The 13,856-nt window shown below is 49.5% G+C and overlaps 1 protein-coding gene across 5 annotated transcripts in view; it reads left to right on the top strand.

Moving 5' to 3' along the window:
- siz (Brefeldin-resistant Arf-GEF family protein schizo) overlaps nt 1-13,856 on the top strand; it is a 90,095-nt gene that overhangs the window by 12,284 nt on the left and 63,955 nt on the right. Inside the window, exon 1 of one of the 5 annotated variants that reach the window (XM_033477148.2) lies at nt 12,686-13,246. The exons of the other annotated variants lie outside the window; for them this stretch is intronic. The gene's annotated coding sequence lies outside the window, so the exon portion shown is untranslated. Of the gene's footprint in view, nt 1-12,685; nt 13,247-13,856 lie in introns of those variants that run through there. 5 annotated transcript variants of the gene reach the window in all.

Here is a 13,856-nt window from a genome sequence, read left to right as displayed (position 1 = left end):
TCAGAGTTATGCCAAAGGTATGTCAGGTTAAACCTTGCCAAAGTTACGCCAAAGTTATGTCAAAGTTATGTTAGAGTTATGCCAAAGGTATGTCAGCTTAAACCTTGCCAAAGTTATGTCAATGTTATGTCAAAGTTATGTCAGAGTTATGCCAAAGGTATGTCAGTTTAAACCTTGCCAAAGTTATGCCAGGGCATAACCCTTATATAACCCTGACGTAACTTTGACATAACCCTTGGCATAACTTTGGCATAACTCTTGACATAACTTTGGCATAACTCTTGACATAACTTTGGCATAACCCTTGACATAACTCTGACATAACCCTTGACATAACTCTGACATAACCCTTGACATAACTTTGGCATAACTCTTGACATAACTTTGGCATAACCCTTGACATAACTCTGACATAACCCTTGACATAACTTTGGCATAACCCTTGACATAACATTGGCATAGCTCTTGACATAACTTTGGCATAACTGTTGCATAACCCTTGACATAGCATTGCAAAATCCGAAAAAGATAAAGTTGAACTAAAGTGCTGCCTGCACCATGCTCGCGCATCTAATGTGAACATTGTCAATCGAGCACTCTGCTAACACGTCCCGAGCCTAGCACGTTAGATGTGTATCGACCCTAATAAAATCCACTCGCCGGTGGTTCGGAATAATTCCGGGGAAGGCCGTGATTCCGGCGATAACGCAAAGATAGCGTGCCGATAACGCGTTCTCGCGAACGACGGCAGATATCGACCGGTAGCGAAATCCGCGTTACATTTTATTAGCATCATAATTGTTATTAGTATTATTATTATTATTAACTCTTCGCACTCGGAGACGTTTTTACTATAATAGCTGGCCATTCTGAACCATATGTTTTATATATTTGTACAATATTATGTATTTTATATAAATAAATATATATATTATATAGTTCATATATTTTTTATATATATGCTTTATAATCGGTGCAATTTGCGACACGTGCAACGATTTTAACAGTTTTTTAAAATGTGAACAACGTCGACGAGTTTCAAATTATTTTGGATCGCGATGAAACAATTTTTGCGAACCCATTGGGCTTCCATTGGCACCAACGCTAAAACTGAAGCTGAAGGCTATAACTATGAAAATAACTGTAAAAGATATGAAACTATAAAAATTGTAAAAGTTAGAAAAATTATAAAAACTGTAAGAAAATTATAAAGCTATAAAAACTATAAGAAAACTACGAAAGCTATAAAAGCTATGAAAACTATAAAAACTGTAAGAAAATTATAAAAGCTATAAGTGCTATGACAAGTATAAAAACTATAAGAAAACTATAAAAACTATAAAACCTATAAGAAAACTATAAAAGCTATAAAAGCTATAAAAACTATAAAACCTATAAGAAAACTATAAAAGCTATGAAAACTATAAAAGCTATGAAAGCTATGAAAACTATGAAAACTATGAAAACTATGAAAACTATGAAAACTATAAAACCTATAAGAAAACTATAAAAGCTATGAAAGCTATGAAAACTATGAAAACTATGAAAACTATAAAAACTATAAAACCTATAAGAAAACTATAAAAGCTATAAAAGCTATGAAAACTATAAAAACTATAAGAAAACTATAAAAACTATAAAACCTATAAGAAAACTATAAAAGCTATAAGAGCTATAAAAGCTGTAAAAGCTATAAAAACAATAAGAAAATTATAGAAACAGCGCTAAAACTATTCGTAAGATTCTATTGCGTGGGGGGGGGGGTAGGGAAGGGGGGCGCAGAGATTTAATAAACCGAGAATAGGTGGCCAGTCGGTTGCACGGTCGAGCACTTCGAAAATAAATAAAAGAGCCATAACGGGCGCACATGTAACAAGCAAGAAGTAACGAGAGTGACGAACAGAGAGCGGATTCCGGGGAGCCTCTTCGGTCCGAGATGGTTTTATTTACGAAGGGACGACTTCCGACTCGCGGAGAGAAGTGAAGTGGCTCGCGGCAGGAGAGAGACAATTCGTGGAAGTTGGTTCGATTCCAGCGCGCTTTTTAAGTGGGCCACTTGTACGACGGCTGCGGCACCGCAGGCTCTAAACTTAGACGGAAGGGATTAGTCGCTCGGAAAAAGAACCAAGGGCCGCCGGTGATTTTCACCGTTGACCTATGTTTAACCGGGATGCTGCAACCAACGTTCCTCCCCGTCCCTCCCCCTTCTCTCGCGCTCGAGTCCGGTTCCGGCCGCTGGTAAAAACTCGATCGATCGATCGTCTTCTATTATTACGCCGAGTCCGGCGATATTTTTGGTCGACCAAACCGTCGCCGGAATTCGATGATTTCGAGACCGTCAAGTTCGGTGAAAAGTTGTTGCGAAAGTATGTTGGCCGCTCGGTTTCCTTCGCGACCGGGCATCGCTCGTTGCAGTTCGGATATAGGTATTTTTTTCTTTTTTTTTAAATGAAAGAACACGTCGATTGATTCATTGTTACACGAGCGCTCCCGAGCGTGCCATTGTCGGCACTGATTGGACGAAGTTTTCATCTTATGCCGGCCGATGTCAATTGGCGCAAGGCCACGCGCCATGTCCGGATAGATCGTTCGACGGAAGTCTCGATTCATTGTCGGCTCTGAAGGGTTATGATTATTTCTAATTATTTATTTCCTTTGGTGGATATTCTCTGCACGGAACGACAACGAGATCCGACGTCCGTTGTTCCCTGATCTATAAATTCTAGCTCGCCTAAATGGACTCTGAAAGGGGTCACGAGGAACGGTCGATGTATACAGGGTGCCTCAAAATGGAAATGCACAAGCTGGAAATAAGAGGTTCCCGAGATCATTCGAAGCAACTTTTTCCTTTACAAGAATTTTCTCCGCGGCTTCGTTTACGAGTTATTAACGAAAAACACTGGCCAATGAGAGATCGCGCACGCCCCGCCCACGCGACCACTGTCGCTGCGTAGGCGGCCGACGCGACGCGGCAATGGCCGCGTGAGCGGAGCGCCAGCAGCGGTCGCTCTCCGATTGGTTCACGTTTTTCGTGAATAACTCGTAAACGAAGCCTCGCAGAACATTTTCGCTAAGGAAAAAGTTGCTTCGAATGATCTCGGGAACCCGTTACTTCTCGCTTGTTCTGATTTTCGAGGATCATAGAAACGAGGCGCAAGGCTCGAATAATAATCGTATCTCTTGTTCCCAAAGTGTCCGCTTTTGTGCGCAATCTGAGCGCGAATTAGGGAGAAATTATTGTGATTCGATCAACGAAACGAAAACTAGAAAGTTCAAAGTTACCATAGTGGATGCTATTCGATCTGTTTGCGTTCTAAACGTTCTAGTGAAATTCATTTCGTTCGAATCTGTCGCGATAAAAATTATCTTCGAAGACTAGAACATTAGAAAATTAGCGTACCCCATGTTCCCTGAGCTACGATTTCTCGTTGCTGGACTCCAGAGACCCGGTCCGAAGGAACGAGACGAAGATGAAACGCGCGAGCGTTCGCTTTCGCGTTTGCATTCGACGGTTGCCGGCGCGCCGCGAAAGGGTGCAGCGCGGTGCAGCGCGGTGCAACGGTGTAGCCGCGGCAACGCAGGGGGCGGGAGGGCGGGACGGGGGGAGCGAGCGCGCGGTCGTGAGAAAAGTGAAGTGCACCCCTCTGTCGCGGCGCGTAATTACGCGAGCACTTAAATGCCTTTGGACACGCGAGTCGCCGGGGTCGCCGACCTTTTTTCCGCGCCGCATCGCGCCGCTTCTCGCCGGTTTATCGAGACAAATAACGTTATCGCGGGGGCAAACAACGGGGCCGGATATTTCCACGTTTACGCGCGCGTCTCGTTCGAGTTCGTTAGCCGCCGCCGCCACCGCCCCTCGCGACGCCCCTCGAATTTTCCTCCCCCGCGGAAGGATCTCGCGGCTGGAGCGCCGCAACCCAGTGCTCGAGATCGTCGGATAAGGAGCGCGCGCGACGCGTCCGACGCGGCCGATTCACGTACGCGGTGCGTCCGACGCGGCCGCACACGTACGCGCCGCGGCTCTCGCGTCGAGGGCGGCGCCATCCCTTCGGCCTCTATTAATCTTCCGCCGTGCAGGCCACTCGAACGAAAGGGTCGCACGCGAATTCGCGAGTGCCCGAGCCGGCGTAAATATTTGCACGATTCCGGCCGCGTCGGACTCGCACCGCGACCGCGTCGACGATCCTTTCGCCCTTACTCTTTTCGCCGCCGCGCTCGAATCGATCGATTTATTCGATAATTACCCTCGAGCAGGATCGTCGCCGTTCTAGGACTAGTTTCGCCGCTCTACGCACGGGTCTGAATGTACAATTCGGTCGGCAGGAAAGTAATTTCAGTGTTTCGATGTGTAATAAAACTCGATTTTTTTTGTATGCATCGACAGCGAACTATCGTATTATAAACAAAACTGCACGGAGTTTGTTTCTACAGTAGCCTAAACGTGTCGACTATCAAATCCAAAGACTATAAAATTAGAACCTCGATGAAAGAACGTTAATATAACGCTATTTATAATAACGCTATTTAGAATAACGCTATTTATAATAGCGCTATTTATAATAACGCTATTTATAATAACGCTATCTATAATAACGCTATTTATAATAACGCTATTTATAATAAAGCTATTTATAATAGTGCTATTTATAATAACGCTATTTATAATACCGCTATTTATAATAACGCCATTTATAATAGTGCTATTTATAATAACGCTATTTATAATACCGCTATTTATAATACCGCTATTTATAATACCGCTATTTATAATAACGCCATTTATAATAACGCTATTTATTCCTGCAAACCAAAATTACTTCCTTGCCAAGAACGCAATATCTAGAGTCTCCTCGCGAGCGTCGCTCTCACCATCGAGGCGCACATCGTCTCCCTAAGTAGGCGTGGCCAGCGACGATGGGCGTGCCTCGGGAGCTCTCGAGGCGTCCGGAGCCCGCGGCGTTGGCTCTCGGGGCAGACCGCGCGGTTCCGGTCGGCGCTGTTTTTCATTATCCTGGCAGAAGCTCGCACCAGGTATACACGGGGCACAATAATAGGGTCACAGTGGTCACTGGGACGTCGCGCGTCGGAAGCGGAAACGTCGATACCGTGGACCAACGCGGCGAAGCGGATCGCGGCGCGTTCCTCCGCCTTCGTAAACGCCGATAGAGCCGCGATTGCGACGGCTGCCGCGGAGCAGCGATCCATAGAGCTCTCCCTTAGTCGATGCCGGTGTATCGGTATCGGATAGAAATTACGCGAGGAGCGCACGGTCTGCGTTGCTGCAGTTTCCCTGGGAGCGTCCTGGTTTCGCTCTAGAACTCGAGGCAACAAAAGCGAAGAGAAAAAGACACAGAGCGAGAGAGAGATAGAGCGAGAGAGGAGGGGGGAAAGGGGGGAATATGGTCGAGTCGAGTCGAATCGAATCGAGTCGAGTCGAGACGAGCCGAGTGCGCCGCGATGCGTGGACGCCATGGACACAGAAGGGGAGAAATTTCGTGGGGGACAAAGGGACGTCGCGACGGCGCAGGCTCGGAGTATGGGCGTCGCGACGCTTCCTCGTCCCTTTCACCAGTGCTGCTCTAACGATTCACCGGTGTGTCGTGACGGCTGGTTCTCGCCATTCACAGCCAGCTCTCTCGGTTCTCTCCGATACTCTCGGCGTCCATTTCTCTGTCTTGTCCCTTTTATCGGACAAGGCGCGTCTGCTCTCGTCTCGTCTCGTCTCGTCTCGGTCGGGGAGAGGCTCGCGGGAGCACTCGGGCTCTCTCCTGTTCTTCTCTCTATCTCTTTCTTTCTCTCTCTTTCTTTCCTTCTCTCTTTATTTCTCTCTTTCTTTCTCTCTCTCTCTCTCTCTTTCACTCGCTCGGACTCGTTCGCTCGCGGCCGCCGCGGACCACTCATGAGGCACACCTGTGCACACACGACGAGGCACACCTGCAAGCCTCTCTCGCTCACACGCGCGGCAACTCGCACGTGCGGATAGGCGTAGGCGTAGGCGTGCACCGGCCCCTCCTTCCACCTCCCGACGGAGCATCACGTACGTACGCATCCGAGGAAGCTGTGTGTCGCTTCCACGAAACGTTTTTTCGTGTTTCTCTGTCTGTCCACTCTGTTTCTCCGGCACCGTCTCTCTCTCTCTCTCTCTCTCTCTTTCTCTCTCTGCTTCCGCGAGGATCAACCGCCGACCCCCCTCCGCCTTCTCCCTCCGCCTTCTCCCTCTGCTCTCCCTCTGCCCTGCTCTCCCGCCGCTTCGTTCCACCCTCGACTCGGGCGCAACCCGCGCACCGAGATTCTTTTTGCATGTCGATGTGAACAACACCCCTCTCCGCGCTCGCCAGCGCGCGCTCTCTCTCTCTCTCTCTCTCTCTGATCCAATCGTAGCTTCTACCGTGTTCTCCTCGATGTTAATATTCCCCGGAGTCGTTTCCTCCGGAGCACCGAGAATAAAGGAAGCGGCGTTTCGTCGACGGAGAGGGAACGGCTCCGAGGGGAAAAAGCAAACGACAGCGTCGGGCTTCGTTTCGCGGACGAAGGTTGAAACGTAACCGATCGCATTGCAATCGGAATCACGCGAGAGATCGTACTCGGGATTGATAATAAAGCGCGTGCGATACGTTCACGTGTCACGATGCATGGTATACGAGGTGTAACGAAATGATGGTATCTCCGGGAAACGAGGGGTTCCCGAGGAGATTCGAAGCAACTTTTTCCTTTGCGAAAATGTTCTACGAGGCTTTGTTTACGAGTTATTAACGGAAAACGGCGACCAATGGCAGGCGAGATCGGCTGGCGCTCCGCCCTCGCGGCCAATGCCGCGTCGCGTCGGCCGCCTACGCAGCGACAGTGGTCGCGTGGGCGGGGCGTGCGCGATCTCTCATTGGCCAGTGTTTTTCGTTAATAACTCGTGAACGAAGCCGCGGAGACAATTTTTGTAAAGGAAAAAGTTGCTTCGAATGATCTCAGGAATCTCTCATTTCCACCTCTTTTGGCTCAGCCGCTTAGCGCGCCAGTCGAATGCTCGTACCTCATTGGTCAGTGTTTTTTCGTGATTAACTCGTGAACGATGCCTTGGAGACAATTTTTGTAAAGGAGAAAATTACTTCGAATCACCTCAGGAATCTCTGATTCCACGGAAGCGCCGTAATCGTGGGACACCCTGTAGTAATTTCTTACTAATTTGTGATCAGAGAAGCAACATGGAAATCGACGATTTGGGGGAGATACGATTGTTCGATCATTTGCGGTTTTCTTTTTATAGTTAATCGATTGTCAACCACTATGAAAAGACTATTGCGAGACTATTACTATAAACAAGACTGGAATAATCGTATCTCGTCTTTCCAAATTGTCCATTCTCGTGCGCAGTCCGAGCGCGAATTAGGGAGAAATTACTGTACTTTCTCAACGAAGGCGAACTTTGACAATAAGGCCTCCTCTACGCCAATGGATTGACAACTCGAGCTACACCTGTTGTTCTTTTCAGTGCTAAAATGGTTAAATGCATACAAAATTATGAAAATATAATAAAATCTAATAAATAATAAATATTATATATAATATAATATAATATAATATAATATAATATAATATAATATAATAAATAATAAATATTATATATAATATAATAAATATTAGATATTTATTACTTTTACGAAATACCACAGTATTTGGGGCGTCCGCAGTAATACCCGCGCTCGCCCTATTCTTCTCCATCTCTAATTTCCGCGAGAGGAAACCGAAGCGTTTCGCACGCGGACACTTCGGCGGACATTTTCGGCCCGTTTCGTCCTCGCTTTTTAAATCGGAAAGCGTCGGAGTTTCTTGGACGCGGGCCTCGCGCACCGTGCGAGGTGCGAGAAACAACGCGACACGGCTAGGAAAACTGGTTTATCCGCGTGCGCGCGCGCGCGCGCGGTTACACCGATAGTTACACGGTTACAGTCATTTAATCCCGCGTGGGCCGCGCTCGGTAAAAGGGGATCGCGAGTTTCGCCCGTTTGTGAACCGAACGTCGATCGAGAGGCACGCGCGATACGGTTCGGTGACGAAACGCGTGGTTCTCGCCGCCTCGAAATTCGCGATTTGCGCAACGTGGACGCCGTCCGAGCGACTCCTCGAGTTCCGTGATCGCGCGGAACCGATCGCCGCCGCGGCGATGTTAAAAAAGGCTTGCGAGCTTTCGCGAGCGAACGGAGCCGCCCTCTCCGATATCGTTTTACGTTCGAACAGCGTCGTTCCTTTTTTGCCAGTCGCTTATAGGACGCGGCCAATCGGCGACTTCATTTCCTGCATCCTGTCTCCCATTGATTGGCCATTGTCGGGGGCTTTTTCTGCGAATAATAAAGAGGCGCGGTCCAATTTTTGCGAGCCGTGCGCTGCGGTGCCGCGTCGAAAGTCCCCCGAGGCTGGGTTTGCGTTCGACGCGGCGGCCGCGTGCCGGGCGTCGTTTTGCGGGCTCGTTAACGAGCGGGAACGAAGCGGGACGAGGTTTTCGATCGCTTTTCGATACCGTCGCGGTTCTCTTTGCGGCTCGAGCTTTGCGAGTTGAACGACGGAGATATTTTGATAAATCCGCGATGTAGATCGAGATTTTGTGATCTCGAGTTGAAGCGGAATTGCGAGTCGAGGTGAAGTCGCGAGACGAAGAGGAATTGCGAGCTGAGGAGGAATTGCGATTCGAAGCGGAATTGCGAGTCGAGGAGGAATTGCGATTCGAAGCGGAATTGCGAGTCGAGGAGGAATTGCGATTCGAAGCGGAATTGCGAGTCGAGGAGGAATTGCGATTCGAAGCGGAATTGCGAGCGACGCGATCGCGAGCCGAAATGGAATCGCAAGCGACGCGATCGCGAGCCGAAGAGGAATTGCGAGAGTCGCAATCGCGAGTCGAAAAGGAATCGTGATTCGAAGCTGAATTGCGAATCGAAGCGGAATTGCGAGTCGAAGCGAAATTGCGAGCCGAAGCGGAATTGCAAGCGACGCGATCGCGAGCCGAAGAGGAATCGAAGACGACGCGATCGCGAGTCGAAAAGGAATCGCGATTCGAAGCGGAATTGCGAGCCGAAAAGGAATTGCAAGCGACGCGATCGCGAGCCGAAGAGGAATCGTGATTCGAAGCGGAATTGCGAGCCGAAGCGCAATCGAAAGCGTTGCGATCGCGAGCCGAAGCGGAATCGCAAGTGCCGCGATCGCGAATCAAAGCGGAATCGCAAGCGCCGCGATCTCGAATCGAAAAGGAACCGCAAGCGACGCGATCGCGAGCCAAAAAGGAATCGCAAGCGCCGCGATCGCGAGCCGCAGCGGAATCGCGAGCGACGCGCTCTATCGCGTTTGAAACTTGTCGGCGGCGCAACGCGCGGCCCGACCGTTTCGTGAAAGGTGGAGCGATCTCGCGGAGAGCTGGCGAAGCGTTTAGCGCGATTTCTCGCTCGGCGATCGTCGATCCTCGATCCTCGATCCTCGATCGAATCCGAACTCGCTTCGCGAACGATCTTCTCGAAAATCTCTCTCGAATCTTCTCGCGTACCGAATCCGCCTTTTGCTCGCGTGGGAAGAAGACAAACTATGGCAGGAGGGTGACGAGGTCTCGCGGGGTCTTACGAATTGCATAGGGGTGGCTCGAGGGGTTGCAAGGTTCGAGGGACGCTTGGGGAGGCATCGTTTTCCCGCGCGACTATTTTCGTGGCCTGCTATTTTCGTGGAAGCGGGTTTCGGGCAGGGGGAAGAAGGGGGTTGGCCGACGAGGAGGACCGACGATGCGAGCACATGCAACCCCCTCGTTCTCTCTCTCTCTCTCTCTCTCTCTCTCCTCTAGTTCTCGCCGGTCCTCGCCGGTTCTCTCTGGTTCTCTCTGGTTCTCTCTGGTTCTCTCTCGTCTAGAGGGCCGCCCCTGCGCTCTCGCGCCGCTCTCGCGCCGCTCTCCCTCCGCCGCCGCCGTCGCCGGTTTCCCTCTGCACATGCCCGTGCAATCAATAGTAGTCGCACGTGTGATTTCAGGTTACGCGAGCCATGCACCCCTCGTTAAAAAGGAATTCTCTCTCTCTCCTTCAAGGTCGATAAATAATTCAAGGGCCGATCGCGCCGCTTTGCATACTCCCCGCGGACCGGCCGGACCACCACTGGGGCGAACCGAGCCGCGCGCGCGCGCGCGCGAAATCTTGGCAGACGTGTTCGGCGATCCGCAGAAACGACCATGCGAAAAATCCGTTTCGACGATCGACCTTGTTTTTCTTCTGCCCCCCTTGGGGAATTTCGCGCGATCCGCGACGCGATGACTTTTATGCGCCGCGAGCATCGAGCGACGACGAGTACACTCGTCGAACACGGTGCGAGCGTCTTCGTTGAAATATCGGATCGAAAAGACGGTTTTGTTTGATGAAATTCACAATTTTATTGCTAATATTTTTACTTGTTCGATTAACATTAACATGTATCGTTACTATGACAAACGCGTGACAAAAACGAAAAACGCGAGGAAAAATCTAATATTTACACAAGTTTGAAATTCAGACCTTGAGATACTCGAGGTTTCTTTTTTTTTACATTGTCGACGTAGGTTCGTCGGTGACGCGAACGGTTGAATCCTCTTCGAGTACGAGCAGAAAAAAGGAGAGAAAAGAAACGTTCTGGAACCAGTTACCGTGCGTCTATGATCTTCGATGAGACAATGCTGCTAGGCGCGTCCATGTTCGCTTGTCTGTTTCCTGCAAAGTGTATAATAATAACGACGGGAGATTGTGTGCCCGGCAAAGCCGCAGATGGTTCTCGGGTCTCTGATCTCTCTGGTCTTCGGGTATACGTTTCTCGTCTACGCGGCGAAACATAACGGGTAGCAAAGGCCTGGCGTGGCTGGCACGTTTAAACGGATACATGGGCGAGACAGACGCGAACGGCCAACAGCGTTACCACACGCGTGCTTAGAGAACACGCGTGTGGTGCTGCGGAGGCTTGCGGCTTCGGAATGACCAAACAAGGCGAGTCGACGTGGGTTGAACGTATCACCCACTGAAGCCCGAACGAGCACGTCGACTTCTTCGATCGACATTCTATCTTCTACGTTCTCTCTCCCGCTCTCCCTCTCTCTCTCTTCCCTTCGTGATCTCGTGCTCTCACTCTCTTTCCCAATCTATCTCTCTCGCGCGCTCTCTCTCGCGCTCTCTCTCTCGCGCACTCTCTCCCTCGCGCGCACTCTCTCTCTTGCGCTGTCTCTCTGCCGATCTCTCTCTCTCTCCCAATATCTCTCTCTTCCAATATCTCTCTCTCCCAATATCTCCCACTCCCGATCTCTCTCTCGCGCGCGTTCTCTCTCTCTTGCGCTGTCTCTTTGCCGATCTCTCTCTCTCTCCCAATATCTCTCTCTTCCAATATCTCTCTCTCCCAATATCTGTCACTCCCTATCTCTCTCTCTCGCGCTCTTTCTCTCGCGCGCTCTCTCTCTTGCGCGCGCTCTCTCTCGCGCGTTCTCTCTCTCTTGCGCTGTCTCTCTCCTGATCTCTCTCTCTCTCCCCCAATATCTCTCTCTCCCAATATCTCTCTCTCCCAATATCTCCCATTCCCGATCTCTCTCTCGAGCGCGTTCTCTCTCTCTTGCGCTGTCTCTCTCCCGATCTCTCTCTCTCCCAATAACTCTCTCTCCCAATATCTGTCACTCCCGATCTCTCTCTCTCGCGCTCTTTCTCTCGCGCGCCCTCTCGCGCACTCTCTCTTGCGCGCTCTCCCTCTCCCGCTCTCTCTCGCGCTCTCTCTCTTGCGCGCTCTCTCTATCCCGCTCTCTCTCGCGGGCTCTCTCTCGCTTTGTCTCTCTCCCGCTCTCACTCTCCTGCTTTGCCTCCCTCTCCCGCTTTGCCTCTCTCTCCAGCTTTGCCTCACTCTCCTGCTTTGTCTCTCTCTCCCGCGTTGTTTCTCGCTCCCGCTTGGTCTCTCTCTGTCTCTCATTGCGACACCTGCTCGTTGCTGCGATCGATTCTCGCGAACGTGTACGATGCTCTGTTCGCTCTCTGTTCGCTCTCTGTTCGCTCTCTGTTCGCTCTCTGTTCGCTCTCTGTTCGCTCTCTGTTCGCTCTCTGTTCGCTCTCTGTTCGCTCTCTGTTCGCTCTCTGTTCGCTCTCTGTTCGCTCTCTGTTCGCTCTCTGTTCGCTCTCTGTTCGCTCTCTGTTCGCTCTCTGTTCGCTCTCAGTTCGCTCTCTGTTCACTCTTTGTTCACCCTGTGTCAGCAACAGAATGTTCAAACACTGGTCAGCCGTTCTTCCACCGGTCCGTGCCTCACAAAATCCGTCTTAGTTCCGCGAAAAACGAGAATAGCAACAAGAACGTCGGTATCCTTTCAAAACCATCAGCACCGCATAGTTCGGTCTGCATTTAAAACGCTCGGCTTCGTTCGCCGTGTCTCCAAGCGTTTTCTCAAATATTACTACACTCTTAACTCTTTATTGATGGAAAACAAGCAAATAAGCAAATATCGCGTATCCATTTAAATAAATAATGATATATATTTTATCCAAAGTGTGTACACGTGCTATATATAGTGTCCTTTTAAGTCCGTTTATACAACTGCGACAGACTGCCTAGAACGCGCTGTTCGACCCAAACAACTGGGACAAAAAACTCAACGCACACAAAATAACGGTCGAGGGGTGACGATGCCTCTGGGCACCAAGGAGAACTATGATCGTTGAATGCCAACATTTATAACTCTTTAGTCCGGTCTCGGGTACTCGAGTAGCTCGTGTTTGGATCCGTCGCTCTAGTCTCCGTGGAAATTGAACGAATTGAAAACGGTGAAGGATAAATTTCTTCGTCTCGCGTCGCGACAGAAATTTCAATGCTTCCGTGTCTCTATTTACTGTTATAATTACGACAGCATTGTATCACGACCTGGGTTAATCGAACACGTATTGGGTGCGATTCATTGTTCTCCTATAAAGTTTATCCATAATCGTACTTCCTCTCTCGGCATATTCTCCGTTTCCGACCGTTTCACCTGTTCTGCGTCTTAGAAATCATGTCCATCCGCTTCCTGAATCCCATCGCACTTTCTACGGTCGTTTCAGCCGTTCAAATCGCCTAATTATAAAGCGTAACCCTTTTTGCGACACGCTGGATTTCTTGAAGAGCCGTCTCGCCTTATTCGGAGACTCTCCTGTCGCCGCGGTTCATCGCTTGTCCCAACATTTGTACCGTTTTGGTCTAAAACTGGCTCTTAGTCGGAGGAAGTAACGAAGGATTGTCCCGTCGAATTCACCGAACACAGGTAAAGTACAGTGTCGTACAAAGGTTTTCGAAATTTTCGATTATTGTTGTACAAGCGAAGATTCCTGAGGTCATTTGGAGCAACTTTTTCCTTAGCGAAAATGTTCTACGTGGCTTCGTTTACGAGTTATTCACGAAAAACGTGGACCAACGAGTGATCGTGCACGGCTGACGCCCCGCCCTCCCGTCCACTAGAGGGCCGGCGCGACGCGACATTGGCCGCAAGGGCGGAGCGTCGGCTGCACTCGCTCTCCAATTGATCCACGTTTTTCGTGAATAACTCTTAAACGAAGCGTCGTAGAACATTTTCGCAAAGGAAAAAGTTGCTTCAAATGATCTAAGGAATCTCCCTCTTGTGTTAACATAATTATGGGACACCCTGTAGGTGCTATACGAGGGTTTCTGCCATTTATCCTGTCGTGTTAGAGCGGAACCGCATTGTAGCCTATAGATAAACCTGTAAATAAATAAATAAATAAATAAATGAATAATTAAATAAGTAAATAAATAAAAAAGAGTAGAAGCCGCGAACATCTCGAGCCTCGAACGAGCCGATGCGAACGGTTGAATCTGTGCCAATCCTCGAAACCGAGTTACGTCGCCGCATAATA

Source organism: Megalopta genalis, chromosome 13 (genome assembly GCF_051020955.1).
Source record: "Megalopta genalis isolate 19385.01 chromosome 13, iyMegGena1_principal, whole genome shotgun sequence".
NCBI lineage: Eukaryota > Metazoa > Arthropoda > Insecta > Hymenoptera > Halictidae > Megalopta > Megalopta genalis.
The sequence above is the reverse complement of the archived record's forward strand: the minus strand, read 5'-3'. Positions and strand labels throughout refer to the sequence as shown.